The following is a 16,572-nucleotide window of genomic DNA, read 5'->3' as shown; positions in this document are numbered from 1 at the left end:
CTGAAAAATAAGGCAGGGTTTCTGAACTGTTGATGTTTGTTCTTTACAGTGGAGTAAGTGAGGATTCAAAGAAACCATCAGGAGAGAGCACGTGTGTGGAAGAAGCTGCTCCTGCACAGATGAAGTAAGAAACTTTCCACTGAGCCAGTTCACATTTCTGGTGTAAATATAATGGTTTTGAAATCACCGTTTAATAAGAAAAGCAAATATTCCCAAACTCTTACTGATCCTCAGAGACCTGCATTACAACAGTCAAGTCAACAAAACAAACACGGGCACAACTCAATTTAGGATATTTCTCAAATAAAAATAATGGTAATATAATGGTAAATATGGTAATAATGTAAATAATGGTAATAATGGTAAATAATAATAAAAATAGTGGTGGCTTTAATCTCATAATTTGCACATCTCTAAAATATAAACTAAACTGTATGTCAGACTAAATTATGAGCCTCAGTTTTTTTCATTAATTGTCATTATTATTATTTCTGTTGTTACTGTCAAACTCGACAGAAATGTTGTATTTGTGATATTTAAAAAATGAAAGCAGGCTCTTGTATTTAGGTTTTAATTTGCAAATGGAAAATCAGTTTGTATTTTTTTGTTTAGATTTAAAAATTGCAATAATCTCAACAACAATAATAATTTTCCAACAGACAAAATTAAATAAATAAGTAAAATCAAATATGAGTATGTCTTTTCTGATCACTTGTTTATTTCAACTTTCTTCCAGCAGGTTTGTAGTTTTACATGAAAACAACCTAAGAGATTAATTTAATTATTTTTCCAGGAAAACTCCTGTGACGTACCCCAAACCAGACTACACCAAAGTGAAGTCCAGAATCTCCATCTTCACACAGAGAAAGTCTGTCCTATCATCTGCAGACAGCGTGAAGGAACACAGGTACATTTCACAAGAAATGAATCCACCATCAGATTGTTTAGATTTATTTATTTACTTACTATCCTGTTACTGTTTTCACATTATTTAATGATATGACCTCAATCTGTTATTATTGTTATTATTAAGTCACTGTTTATTTGTCACCGTGTCCACAAAGTCTGTTGACCAAAGAAGAAGCAATAAATTGACATAAAAAGCAGAATAAGTTGCACCTTTGTCCTGGTCATCAACTGTCAGACTCTGGACTCTGGAGATCAGCACCAGCAGGTCTCAGCGTCTGTACAGGACTTATTTCTTCTGTGATTTCATGATGTCCTCGTTGGTTGACAGACTCTTAGGTCGTGGTGACAGAGCGTCTGATTAAAACGGTGGATGATATCACATTTCTATCTGATGCCTCCAGCTGAGTCATTGTGGTCCTGAGGTTTGTTGAACCTTTACAACAAACGTTTGTTCATCCCTGCATGTTAATTCTGGTTTTATTTACAGGAAATGTCCTGTGACGTACCCAAAGCCGGACTACTCCCAGGTCAAGCCGAGAGTCGAGTTCCCAAAAATTGACACTCAAATGAAGAGTTTCGGTGTCAAAAACCAACCCGACCTCACTTCTTGTGCTGATGGTCTGAAGAAAAGGAGGTACGTTTCAACATCAATTCACCTCACTGTCAGTCAAGTCGTCTTTATGAACTTATTGTTGTATTTAAGGTCATCCTGCACTGGTTCTTCAGTTTGGTTGTTAAATACGTCCAAACATTTACCATTTGACTGAATTCTGTCAGTTTGTCATTCACATATTTTTAAAATGTGAGTCCATCCATTTTTGGAATCTTGCATGCTGTTGGAGGCATTCATCTTGTTGTATGTAAACTGATGATCCACTTGATTAAAACAGGTTAAAAGATGAACATTCTTATATTTGCAGGAAATGTCCTGTGATGTACCCAAAGCCCGACTATTCCCAGGTCAAGTCCAGAGTAGCCTTTCCCAAGATTCCACCAAAGATCAGAAACCAGTCCGACCTCCCGTCCTGTGCGAGAGAAACTGAGGTACATTTCACAATAAGTTAACATCTCTCTGAAACAGGTTTTAGTTTTTACTGTTAGAGATGTCTGAGTTATCATTATTACTGAGTTCACATTATTGGCTAAAACATTTGTCATCTGATGTCAACATCTTTAAACAGGGTCTTTATTCATCTTCTTGTTTCCAAATGTCAGATCAAGTCCACATTCATGTCCATAATTTAATCTATAATCTATAAATCTATTAATCTGTAAAAGGTTTGTAGTTTTTTGTGTAAAAAGGCTAAAAGAAGAATTTATTGTGTTTACTGGACGTACCGCACCCCGGACTATTCTCAAGTCAAGTCCAGAGTCTGCATCCCCCAAAACACCAACAGTCCACCAAAGAGCAGATTCTGGGCTCAGAAACAGTCCAAGACTGTGGACTCAAAGATCCAGTCTGCGGCTGGACAGAGTGTCACACATGGACCTCAGACTGCTTCACACTCAGTGTCCAAGGAGGTCAGAATGTCCCGGGACGAGGTCACACTCCTCCTACACGAGGACATTATGCTGGTCGTGGAGCTCGCAGACATGAGAAACACCATCGATCAGCTGCGAGTAGAAGACATGACACAGCATCTGTAGAGGCGGTTCTGACTTTGATGACCCCCCTGAACCAACAACCCCTTGTCTGGCAAATTTTCTATTTATGTATTTCTTTTTAATCTGTCTTGTAAATCAGAGACAGAATGCATAAACTGTCATTGAATGATTAAAAATCATAAAAGAACACATAGAGTGCTGCTCATGTAAAAAGAACACATCCTCCACACATTCAATCAATCACACATTGATCCTAATAAATAAATCATCAATAAATACTCTACATACAGCTAAAGAGAACCAAACTGTTAGTGTTTCGGACGCAGCCCAGAGAACCGACCAGCGTTTGAAGGACCCAGTATAAAATAAGCAGAGCACGGTACAAAGGATAACAGAGTTTAATGAACATAACAGTGCTGTGAAAATATAAAAGTGCGCGGTCTGGCGTGGTGGATTGCGGTGCGCTCCCAGCAGCGCTAACGGTCCGGTGCCAGAACTGGTTCGGCCAGAACTGGTTCGGACCCAAGGACCCCGCCGACACCCCCCAGGTGGCCGCGACAAACCGAGTCTGTGAAAGAAGGAATCATTATGTGAGTCCACACAAAACACACAGAGAGAACGCTCAAAGGTGCACAAACAGCAAACACTTCCTGGCTTAATTACTAATCAGCTTCCCACCCTGCAGGCATGGAACATCCAGTTCACAAAACTCCACTGCAGTGGAAGCTGATTTAAACGACCAACATACAGCTCAATATAATAAGGTGTGAGGGACACCACATTTACTGACTGTATAAATGTTAGTCACAAAATCTAACGTACCTCAGGAAGTGTGCTGACGAGCGTGAGACCTCACCCTCTCCTCTTTCACAGACCATGCATCAAACCTGGACGTTCTCTGCATCCAGTGATGATGAGATGGCTCCCGAGACGACGATCTCACCCGTCTGGTCACAAGGTCGAGTCTCTGGCAAATACACACTGTGTACTCCAGTCTTAAATGCCACCATGTTCCAATCCATGTAGATGCACCACAGCTGTGAGTCCTGACGAGCCGCAGGTGATCAGGGTGAGGTCCTGATAAACTCAGCTACACAGCCACTCAGTCCCAAATGCAAGCCACCTGGAAGGAAAAACAAAAGACAGAAACAAAAAGGCAGCCAGGCCCCCCAGCCATACAACACAAACAACTGTTTACAGTGAAAAAAAAAATCTAATCAAAATTCATTAATGATAATTTAAAAGCATGAAGGGTAGAACCTGCTGGAACATGAACTCTCCTCTTGAAAGAGACGTCAGCTGGATGTTGATTTATTTTCACATATTTATCGGTAGGAAATCGAAACGTTTTATACCCTCAAAGAAAAACATGCTCAAAGAAATGAAAATAAATACAAACGACAGTTACCCCGCCTCACACCCTGTGACTGCTGGGAGAGGCTCCAGCAACCCCCCCATGACCCTTAATTGGAGTAAGTGGTTGAAGATAAGTGAGTGAGTGAATGAGTGAGTTATAAATGAAGGTAAAATCACAGCTGTTTCACAGTATTTTCCACATTTTGGGGTCACATAGGTTTCAAAATTAAGTTAAATATATCATTAATCTGGTTCTTGAAGTAATAGGTCTTGAGTTAACTATCCTAATTTTTAGAGCACAGTTCTTTTTCATTTTGTCACAATTTACTATTATGATATCTTACTCAAAAATGGGGACGGACACTACATTTTTATGATTCTATTAGTTCTGGGGACTAAATCTCAGCATAAACCTTAAAATATTCATAATTTTGGTACTTTCTGTCAAGTATGCATGGGTTTCTCATATTTAAATAACATTTATGGAGCAGCAGTTGCTATTTCAAGAGCTCCTTTACATTACCAGGCATTTGTTCACATTAAAAAAAGTTGGAAGACATTTGCTTCTGAAATGATCACCTTGTAGAAATGCCACAGAATATGCTAAATTGGCATTTATTTGTCAAGTATAACCCATGTTCTTCCAGCCATTTAATTATTTAGCCTGCTATATACATTTGAAAGCTATACAAAAGCCTTTTGTGATACACTATGTATTAGGGGACGGACACTATTTCATTTTTTTTTTTTTTCCATTTCTGCTGGCTCTTCTAGCTCTGTATTCTTTCATGTCTAACTTTTTCTTTTTTTGTTGTTTCATTTTCAAATGTGGATGCTGATCCAGATATTACTTTCTTGAGTTCCTTTCTCATTGCTTCCACTCTCTGTCCTTTCTCCTACTTTCCATAACTTTCTCAGGGTCTTTCTTTATCTTTTTTCTTTGCTGGCACTTTTTCAACCATTCTTTCAATTTTTTGTCATTCTCGTTGGCCATGTTGTTCACTAAAATAAAGAATATATAACAGTGAGAATCATAATTTGCATCTTTACATCTGATATAGGAGATATTGTAGTGTCTGTCCCCTTAATCACAGATGTAATCAAACCACTTTTAAAGAGTTTTAAAGAGTTCAAACCTAAATGTTTGCCAGGTATATTCATTGTGATATGCATCACAATAGCTAAGCTTTATTGTAAAGTTATATTCTTCCAATTTAAGGATCATGTAGATTTGGTTGGAAATAAAACTCATTTCACTATAAATTTGCATCCATTTATTCACTATTTTTTTTTAATTGCAATGTTTCAACCCTTACAATAGTTTAGAGGAATATCTGAAGTTTGTCATTAAAATAAAATAAATAAAAAAAACATATTTGTAACTACTGTAGAAGAAATAGCCTTCATAGGGACGGACACTACAATTAGCAAATATTGGTCTTAATTTTAGTACTTAAATATCAAAATGATACAAAGTTGTATGTTATTTTACATACACTGAAAAAAGTGAAACATCAGTTCACTTCATTCAAAGTACTTATTTGCATTGGTCTTAATTGAAATTGTGGTTTCCAGTTTTAAATATGCTGGAATCACTTTACCAATCATAAATATACACTGTGAAAAACAAACAAAACAAAAAAAAAAATAGCAAATTACATCAATTTTTTTTAAGTTGATCCAAAGTATCATTTTTTTTCAGTGTAGGCATCATAAGACTTAACAACAGTAAATTCTATAATCTCCTGAATTATTGCCTTATCTGGAATCTAGAGGGGGGACGGACACTACACAATTTTTAAGACAAAAATCTTAATCCACTAAACATCAAATAAGTTATAGTTATATTAAAAACTTAACAACTTATGAACTAGGTTTCCAAATGAGCATAACTGACCAGCAAGAATGTTGAAAAGTGAAAAATCCAACTTCTTATCAGCTACAAAACTTACCAACAAAAATTATATCAAAAAACATAACGATGGAGTTATTGTGAGTCTTCCCTAATTATTTTTCAAACAAAGGATACGCTTCTTCTTGGCACCTGAAATTGTTCATTAACCATGTTAAAGATTAGGAATACATGAACAATACGTGTGAATTCATGCATTTTTTTTTTTTTTTTACCCTTACTATTATTTTATTCCATATTTTTTGAAGTGACACGTTCTAACGCTCAAAATAGTGCCAAATTCTAATACATTTTGGGACCTATCAGCGCCAAATATTCACCGACTTTCATGATTAGTATTTCCCTAATAGTTATTTAAGTACAAAGCCATAACATGTGCCGTCACTTTATTTTTGGAATATTTCCTCTCAAACACCAGAAGCGTCAGTTTATCGCAATGACCACCAGAGGGCAGTATTGTACTATTCTTCTTGCCTTTGCTGTTTACTCCTTTTGACGGCTTGTAAAATAAAAAATAACATTAAAACAATGCCACCAGAAATCGAACTTCCTCCTGTCAAGTATTTTGGAAAATGTTTCTCCACTCCGACCTGCGTATTTTATGCAAGTTTACAAATTATGTTGGTTATTCATGAGATTGTTGAGGTCGTTTTCAAGGAAATACAGCAAATTTGGATAATATGCGTTCACTGGGTGTGTTATGCTGCTGCATGTGGTCACTGATTTAACCTCAATTACCGCATCGTTTGCACAAATAGAAGCGCAACAGTGATAACGCAATTAAAAAAAAAAAGGCTGAACCTGCAAAAAAGTCATAAACGGCTTTTGCTTGTAGAAATCCCCCCTTACACCCCATGATTGACCTCTGGGGTAGTGAGTGAGTGAGCGAGTGAGAAATTGCATTAAATTTGTGTTGCCAGGAAGTTACGGCTGCAAAACTCAAAATAAAGTTATTATTGTGACACCCCAGATGCATTAATCATTTAGCCACCACGTTGCCTTGAAGGACTTATAACAACAATAATAACTTTAAAACACTCCAACAGAAGATGTACCTGTGTTCAAAGTAGTTGAACTAACATGTGATTTTTCACTCTAAATTTGGAGCCCCCCGGTGATGGGCTCCTGGTGGGCTGCAACAGAGCCACGGACCGGACTCATGTTGCCAGTTTGGTTGGTTTCCCCCTCAATTGGGCGGTTTTGTATTTTATTTTGCGTCTAACAGTGCAGCTGGGTGGGCAAACAAAATCTGGGCTGGTTTGGGATCAGCTTTTATCGGATGTTATAACATACTCGTATATTATTACTGCTAATTTGAAACAAAACCCAGGAGTGCACAGATTTTAGGCTTGAAACCACCAACTGTAACTGGCAACACTGGGACGGAACCTGCAGGAGGAGGAGGAGAAGGAAGGAGCGGGTGATGATGCTGCTGACGGACCACAGATGAGGACGGTGACGAGGAGGAGGATTCTCTTTCCATCACGCGTGGTGTGCGTTGATCGTCGTGCGCGAGAGTTTACTGGCGTGCACGCTCCTGGGGGGGGGGGGGGGGGGGGGGGAGAGATATATGGATGGATGCAACTGATGCCTAATGTCAGTGTGATGTGAAGCTGCAGCCTTGCAGGCATTTTTTTTCTGCATTTGTGCAGGTAAGCATTTAATCTCTCTCTCTCTCACTCTCTCACTACAGAAGTTATTGTTGCATAATATGGGTGATGCTCAGGAGATTTGGGGAACTTGTCTGTATTTGACGTGTTTTGCACAGTAAGTCAGGATAAGATCAGCTTTATTGATCCATTGAGAGAAATCGAGCACTGGATTGGTTTGAACGAATGCCGTGTATTTCTGAACTAGAAGAGCACTCAACTTGTGCTCCAGCTCTGACAGTAAAATGTATTTTGTTGTTGTTGTTGTTGCTGTTGCATGCGCCTCATGATCGTCGTGCACGTGGTTGCATGGGGCACACTGCAGCGTGCACTGCAGAGGTGCATGCATTGAAAGTTTGGACTTGTTGAACTTTGACCTTTGGTGGCGAATCAACTGCTCAGCTGACTTTTTGACACACATGCATTTTGATTGTGACCATCAGAGGCCGCAGCAGAAACAGTGACAGTTTTTGTATGACAAAAGCAGAGCTGTAAGCGTGATTTTAATTTGTTCAGTGATGTCGTTACTTCATAATCTTTAAATGTGAGTAGATCCAGACCCTCTTTTTGAGGGTGTGGATATAAAAGAGAAGAAGAGTAACGTAGAGCACCAACATGCCCACAATGGAGGGGAAGCTGCCAGAAGTATCCAAAAAGCAAGTCCCAGAATTGTGCAACACCAAAATAAATAAATAAAAAAAATATTTCCTCAATAGGTCTTTGGGGTAAAATCTAGCTGTCTGGCTTGTAATGAAAAGAGCATGAAGCTGAAAAAATAGTGCAACTAATGTACTGTAGTCAAGGTAATGACATATAGCTGCTGCTAGTAATGTTTAACAATGGAAGTAAAGTAGAATAAAACCACAGCAGTGGTTAAGATCCACATGGACCAAAGCGGTGCAGAGTGCACATGACCACGCTGTCTTCATGGCCAGTTACATCAAGCTGCAGAGGACTGCAGTCAGATTTGTGGGTTTTTCCTTTCACCAATCCAACCCTTGTGACATCATAAGTAGGGTTGGGTATCGAGAACTGGTTCTTTTCGGGTATCGTTAAGAAATGATTCGATCTACTGATATCAATAGTCTTTTTGCTTAACGATTCCCTTATCTGTCTTTCAGAGCAGTTTTTGAGAGTGTTTGTCGGGAAAATGGTAATTTCTCTATGTTGATTGCAGACCCTGCAGCGGCTCTGTAATCAACTGCTTCTGCAACGCGATGCCGCTTTGAAGTGTGAACCAGTGAAGCAATGCTTCAATCCGCTGGCTTGTTGGCTCTTTGATTCGCTGCTCTTCAGAAGCGGCATGTCCGCTTCTTAACCCCCTCAAAGCCATTAAAATATGTGAGTCACTTTTGTGTGTATTAAAGTCACTAACTGGGACTCTTGTCTTGTTGCAGTTAAGAAATGAGAATCGTCCTCCGTTCCATTGGCACAGCTCCAAATGCTGCGCGACTCTCTGCTGAGACAGAGCCCGGTCGGAATTAATAACTTCAAAATGAATTGCCGCTTTAAATAAAATGACACCTCTTTCCAAACGCTGTAATACAGACAATAAACCACAATCGACTAAAACATTTTTTTTCCTTCCAAAATGAGACGTCCTGCATTCTTTATGAATTACATGCTGACATGCAGCACAGCACAGCTGCAGGAAATGTTTTGTCAAAAACTACAGATTTTATTTCTATTTATGTCCAGAGATCAAGGATCCACCATGTAGAGTTTATTATGTCCAGAGTTTAAGGATCCAGTGACCAATTTCATATTTATTTACTTTAGGACTCAATAAAATGTTGTTGACATAGAAAACCTGTAAAGTCTACTTTTAGTACAGAGAAAATTCACAAGAGGTATCACTAAGGGAATTGATAAGGAATTGGATTGATAAGCTGAATCGATAATGGTATCGGTATAGATAAAATCTTATCAATACCCATCTCTAATCATAAGGCAAGAATGTGGAACCAAGATGTGTGTGCATGTAGAAACTCCTCTGCTGTAAGAAAAATTCAGATTTAGGCATGAAACAGCTTCTTCTGAGCATGGGTCACGTATGTTATGGAAGTCACATATCTTGAGCCCTGCTTGTCATGGCTTTCACTCTCTCTCTGGTAGAGGAAGGGTCAGGGAGGGTCTCCGGTGTCTCAAGGCCCAAATCATTTTCACCTTGGGCATGATGTTAGATCTGGATTTTTAGGTGGACCTTAGTCTGCAGACATCCTTCAAGTGGGTTGGTGCAGTGGTGTTAGCACCCCAGCCACTGTAAAAAAAACCCCCAAAAACAATAAGAACTTAAGCACTGTGATCGTACAGCACAAACCTCCCCCAACACTAGTTTCCAATTTCAGTGATTTGCAAATCCTCTTCAACCTATATTCAATTGAATACACCACAAAGACAAGATATTTAATGTTCAAACTGATAAACTTTATTGTTTTTGTGCAAATATTTGCTCATTTTGAAATGGATGCCTGCAACACGTTTCAAAAAAGTTGGGATGGGGCAACAAAAGACTAGGAAAGTTGATGAATGCTCAGACAACACCTGCTTGGAACGTTCCACAGGTGAACAGGTTAATTGGAAACAGGTGAGTGTCATGATTGGGTATAAAAGGAGCATCCCCAAAAGGCTCAGCCGTTCACAACTAAAGATAGGCTGAGGATCACCACTTTGTGAACATCTGCTTGAAAAAATAGTCAACACAGTTTGTCGCTACATCTACAAGTGCAAGTTAAAACTCTACCAAGCGAAAGCTATACATCAACAACATCTAGAAACGCTGCTGCCTTCTCTGGGCCTGAGCTCATTTGAAATGGACAGACGCAAAGTGTAAAAGTGTGCTGTGGTCTGATGAGTCCACATTTCAAATTGTTTTTAGAAATCATGGATGTCGTGTCCTCCGGACAAAAGAGGAAAAAGACCATCCAGATTATTACCAGCGCAAAGTTCAAAATCCCTTACCAAAAAATAGTACTGATAAGTATATAGAAAGTAAACTAGAAGTATACTTGAAACATACTTGCATATACTACTTTTTGGTAAGGGAAGCCAGCATCTGTGATGGCACCATCAATGCTGAAAGGTACATGCTGCCATCCATACAACGTCTTTTTCAGGGACGTCCCTGTTTATTTCAGCAAGACAATGCCAAGCAGCCAATGCCAACAGCGTGGCTTCGTAGTAAAAGAGTGCGGGTACTAGACTGGCCTGCCTGCAGTCCAGACCTGTCACCCATTGAAAATGTGTGGCACATTATGAAGTGTAAAATACGACAACGGAGACCCCGAACTGTTGAACAACTGAAGTCGTACATCAAGCAAGAATGGGAAAGAATTCCACCTACAAAGCTTCAACAATTAGTGTCCTCAGTTCCCAAACGCTTATTGATTGTTGTTAGAAGGAAAGGTGATGTAAGACACTGGTAAACATACCACTGTCCCAGCTTTTTTGAAATGTGTTGCAGACATCCATTTCAAAATGAGCAAATATTTGCACAAAAACAATAAAGTTTATCAGTTTGAACATTAAATATCTTGTCTTTGTGGTGTATTCAATTGAATATAGGTTGAAGAGGATTTGCAAATCATTGTATTCTGTTTTATTTACATTTTACACAACGTCCCAACTTAACTGGAATTGGGGTTGTAGATGTGATCAAATGTTAGGAGCATGTATTTAGTTCATGCACTTGAATCAAAGTTTTTTGTGGTGTTGTCAGGTTTTTTCCAACTTTTTTGGTTTCTGAATTTTTTTTTCAGATAACTTTCACAAAACATTGGTTATCTCTGCTATGCACAATTTGTCATTGTTTTTGGCACTTGGTTTCCAACTGATAACTGGAAGACAACAGGCATAAAATTGGAACCTCCAACAGAAAAATGAAAGTGATTGAGGCACTTTTGATTGAGATATAATGCAAAGTGTACCTCAAAACGAATGGGCTTTTCAATATTAAGCTCAAATGTCTGCCATATCCACAATCCCGATCAGCTCTAGATCAAACTTTGTCAGGTGATAGTGAGTGCCAGTCTGCACCTCACTTTCAAATATGAGAGCGATTGGGACATATTTGATTAAGATATAATGTAAAATATACGTACATTAAATGGGGTTTTCAGTGTTAAATTTAAATGGCCAAAAAAACTGTAATCCAGATCAGATCTGGATCAAACTTTGTCAGTTGATAAAGGATACCAAATATTAAAGAAATTTGATCTTTTTTTGACAGAGTTATGAATTTAGAATCTTCCTTCAATATTAAAGATACGGATTTTTCCAAACTTTGACCTTTGACCTGTGACCTTGAAAACTGAATCAGTTCTTGCCTATCAGGATATGAATCCTTTGTAAAAAAAAAAAAAAAAATATATATATATATATATATATATATATATATATATATATATATATATATATATATATATATATATATATATATATATATATATCATTACATGAAAAATTGTGGGTTAGAGGCTATTCACAAACAGACAAACAAACAAACGGGTGAAAACAACTTCCGCCCAGTTTCGGGGTGTGAGATTGTTGGTGTTGCCCAGACAGACACACTGAATGGATGACTGACTTTGCTGGCCAAAGAAAGTGTGGCAGAGAGCTGCGAGGACACATTTGAGAGGACAGATGAGGTACATTGGAAACGAAGAAATGCAGTCCTGTTGTTCTGGCTGCAGGTGATACCTGACTGGCTCCGCCTCCTCCTCCTAGCCATCATTCCTGCTTTCGCTTTGTGCCTTTAAAAATACGCTTCTAGGTAGCATTCTCTGGCAACTTTCCCTATTTCCTCTTCAGATCTGCATGATGTCACATGTATCCTGTGTCTCTCTTTCCTTTGCATGTGATTTGCACAGTGTGTGTGAAATTTAAAGCTACATGTGCAGCACTCAGTTAGCTGTGCAACTCTTTCATCTGCTGCCAGACTCTCTGAGGACATTTAAAAGCAGTTTTGACTGAGAGAAACTGGCTGCAGCCTCCTGTTGGCGTGCAAAATCAGCAGAGAGGTGACATTATTTCTGTTTTAAAAACTACATTTGAATATATGAACAAACCCTCAAAGTGATCCTGGTTTTCATCATTTTATTTCTACAAGGATTTAAGCAACACCAATACGATGCATGCTGCAAGTTTTTATTGTAAAGTGTCTCTTTGCATCTGTCTGGATCACATGAGAATTTCTGTGTAAACCTGCACAGGATGGACTTTTGCATTATGTTCCAGGTCAGCTTCATTTGATCTTTTTCTTGATTTTCATCACCTTTTTAAATTTATTTTATTTATTTTTTATTTCTGGCTGCAATTTTAACACCAGCCATATATCCCACAATGTATCGTAAAGAATCATGTCATAGCATCATACTGCAGAAAAACAAAGGTGGGCCCAGGCGCTGGTCCTGTTTCATGTTTGATGCAGAGATCCAGAGTGATAAAGAGAAGAATATATATTTATGTATGTGAATATGTGTGCTTTACTCCACTGAGCATCCAAAATGCTACTGTGTGCGCATGATACCATTTGATTAATTAGGTTCCACATGTGATTAGCTTGTGTACACATGGTAAGCAACAGCTTTTTGATCATGGCACAAAAATACACATTTAGTCTTTTTAGAGATCAGCTGGAAGGTCAGTCTCAAATGTCGTGTTTTTTTTTTTTTTCTTACCAGAGACAACATGCTTTCAGTAACATATTCTGGTGGACAGATGGACACCTGGGCAATTACATGGTGACGGAAATAAAATACAAATTTTCTGTGATGGTAATTTCCAAATTACCATCACAGCAATTAAAAAGACAGCGTGATGAAGCAGATCAGTGATGGTTTGCGTTCTGTTTAATACAGAAACACAAAGCGATCTTGCAGTTATGTTTTTTTTTTCTGTTGTTTGCTGTTCCTCTGTTCTTCCAGCATCTTGCACGGTCAGGATGAGTTGACAGAAAAACGTGAGAATGCTGTGATTTCTCTCTTTCACAAACACACACCGAGTTCCACAGAAGAAGATCAACTGTTTGCAAGAGCGCGAGCAGGGCGAGGTGTGTTCTCTGAAGTATCTGTGGGAGCAAGGATGGTTATGTAACAATGAAGCAGAATATTAGGTTCACATGGGTCTCTCTCTCTCTCTCTCTCTCTCTCTCTCTCTCTCTCTCTCTCTCTCTCTCTCTCTCTCTCTCTCTCTCTCTCACACACACACACACACACACGCACACAGGATGTGAGGGATTAAATCTCACATGGTGTTCACAGTTTCTCAGAAGAAGAGACACAGCGGCGTAATGTGTCTTCTTAAAATGCTTTTTTAACATCATAGTTATATCAGCCGGCAGGGGCGCCACCAGGGATTTTGGGCTCTTGAAAAGAAATCTTACTGGGCGACCCCCCCATATTATTTTGTCAGTATTCTAATTGTATTAGGGGCCTCTCTGGGTCCCTGCCAATCATGGGCCCTTAGAATCCTTCTCCTTATTCTCCTCTTTTCAACACCCCTGTCATATGGTTCCAAAAAAGCATAGTTGTTTAAATGGAAAACATAATACACAGTTAACTGTAATAATATGCTTTTCCACTTTAATAAACAATCAAGTTTTGTGGAACTAGTTGATATAAGATGAGATGAAATAAATATAACATTTCTTAAAGTGCAGATTGGACAGTAATGCCCAATTCTCCCTACCGCACACAGGTACTTACATATCACCATTGGGGGGGCACTATTTGTTTTTGCCTGAGTTCCCAGAGATTCGCTGACCAGCGTATTTTCAGCTCCGACTCCTTTGTAACCTGCAGTGTATTAATAAAAACAAACATGAAATACATCTAAATTTGATTTGATTTGAATTTATTTGCCAATAAAATTACATAAAAATACGTAAAAATACTGCAGAGGATAACGCAAGACAGCTTCCGATATGGATGCTTATTTACATTGTGGTCCTCAAAAAAGGAAAAAAAAACAGACATACATGAAAATGAAATACAGTAATGGAAACGCTCAACAAAATGTGTTGCGGAAATACATGAACCAGACAATAATACTAGTAAAATAACAAACAATAAATGTGATAAAAGGGTATTATTGAGCAATAGCTCTAAGCAATTCACATACAGATCGTTACGTTACGTTAATAATAGAAAAAGATTCCTTAATGTCCATTTCTTAAGAAATAAATAAATAAGATTGGATGACCACAAACAAAGTAGTAATAAATACAAACCCTGAAATACAATTGCATCACTCTGATTTTACTTCTCCCATCTTCGCGCACAGCAGCTATGAAGAATGTCGTTCTGCTGTCTGGCACTGCTCCGGTCTCAATTGGCTTCCTCTCTAAACAAATTCATTGTCCTCTTCAATACTTTCCAGTTCTACAAGTTCCAAATGACAGTCAGTAAACATCCGATAGCTGTCGTCACGTATGTATTGCTTGATTTTTTTTAAATTTGTTCGCCCAGAGTCAATGAGCCGGTGTCCTGGTTAGTTGATCTTGGCAGATTATTGTGATGAACAGTTATTGCAATAACGAAAAAAATAGCCTCCAGGTTAAGAATACTTATCTTTTTATAGTTAGTACATTTTACATATTACTATGTTCAGATGAACAATTTCTACATGTATTTGCCCGTCAAAATAAGCTAACTTTGTCAAGAGTCTTTCTATAGTATATTCAGTAAATGAAAGTGAAATGCAATAGGTAGCTTGTTTCGACGGGGTAGCGCATCTCGACACACTGTTGATTTACGCTATGGGTAGCTCAACTCGATGGGGGACCTCATCGCAACATAACGCTGGTAACATCGCTACCACAAAGGGCTGGTAGCCGTTTCAAGTCCACGTCACAGCTCACCTGTTGAGATTCGCCAACAGAGCCGTCAGCTGTCGTTACTTTATCTCCAATCTCTGTGGCACACTTCTTCAAAATTTCAAATTTTGCTCTTCTCCATGATGTCAGACTTGAAGATAACATATGTGAAAGTAACAGTAAACAAACGCTAAAAATGAAAACTGTCACCCTGAGGGTGACGAGTATCTTTCCAAAAGGTGAACAAGAGAGACTACCATGAAGAACGACCACCATGAAGAGGGACTGACAAGTTCTTTAGATGACCACATTGTGTGTCCACAGAAGATTTCGAAGTGCATTTCGAAGATAATACCGTGAAAACAACTACCTGCACCACAACTTTCAATGTCGTAATTTGACCCAGTCTTTCCATCATAACATCACACGATGTTATACCTGAGCAATCATAATATCTTTGGAAAGCACTCACCAAGACCTTTCATTTGATGTACCACACGGACATGTTTCACTAAATAAATGAAATTTGACCCACATGTAGTTCATTTGACCTCAAAACAAGCCCTGAAGGTCAAGGTCATTTACTTTTCTGAGGCAACAGCACTTTTGCAAGGCCAACCCCTATAATTCTCTGTTGTTTGGATGCAAGAATAAATGCCTTCAGGAATGTTCATTTACTGAGCTTGGTCTTTGGCCTTTTTTGACCATATTGTGACCTTGATCTTTGACCTTGACCTCATTATTTTGCATGTCAAGATGAATTTTCTTCAAGCTTTTATGTGTCCATTTTGAAGATGATCCAGGATGACTTGCGTGCTTTTTCACACCCTTAAATATCAAAATTGTGCAACCTTTCTCATCATAACATCACCAAATAATGCCATAATGTAAAACTGTTGATATATTTTCAATCCTCTTAGGAAGCCCTTTCATTTGCTGTATTACATGACATGTTTCACTCAAATATGAATTTTGACCTACTTGTAGGTCATCTTTGACCTCAAGGCAAACCCTGAAGGTCAAAGTTGAATGCTTATCCCAGGTAATCGCTTATGCGCCAGACCACCTACTGTCATGATCCTGTGAAGATTGTAGGAAAAATTAAAAAAAATTTGACCAGGAAAGTTGTTTTTGTGAATTATATGTTTCACCTTCCTGTGACCTTGACCTTGACCCTTTTTTGTGCTGAAAGGTGTCTTCATAGGATTGCTATATGTGAACTTACAAGAGTCTACAATGCAAACAATAATAACAGTGTAAATGATAACAATTACAAAACACACACACACACACACACACAAACATTAGCCTGGTGCTGCTCAACAAAA

At 38.4% G+C, this 16,572-nt stretch overlaps 1 protein-coding gene across 1 annotated transcript in view; it reads left to right on the top strand.

Annotated features, from left to right (window-relative positions):
* The first annotated feature begins 7,341 nt into the window (after positions 1–7,341).
* Positions 7,342–16,572, top strand: part of bean1 (brain expressed, associated with NEDD4, 1) — a 65,572-nt gene continuing 56,341 nt past the window's right edge. Inside the window, exon 1 of the mRNA XM_034185434.1 lies at positions 7,342–7,434. The gene's annotated coding sequence lies outside the window, so the exon portion shown is untranslated. The remainder of the gene's footprint in view (positions 7,435–16,572) is intronic.

Source organism: Thalassophryne amazonica, chromosome 13, assembly GCF_902500255.1.
Source record: "Thalassophryne amazonica chromosome 13, fThaAma1.1, whole genome shotgun sequence".
In the NCBI taxonomy this organism is placed as follows: domain Eukaryota; kingdom Metazoa; phylum Chordata; class Actinopteri; order Batrachoidiformes; family Batrachoididae; genus Thalassophryne; species Thalassophryne amazonica.
Note: the sequence above shows the minus strand (reverse complement) of the source record. Positions and strands in the feature narration are given on the sequence as shown.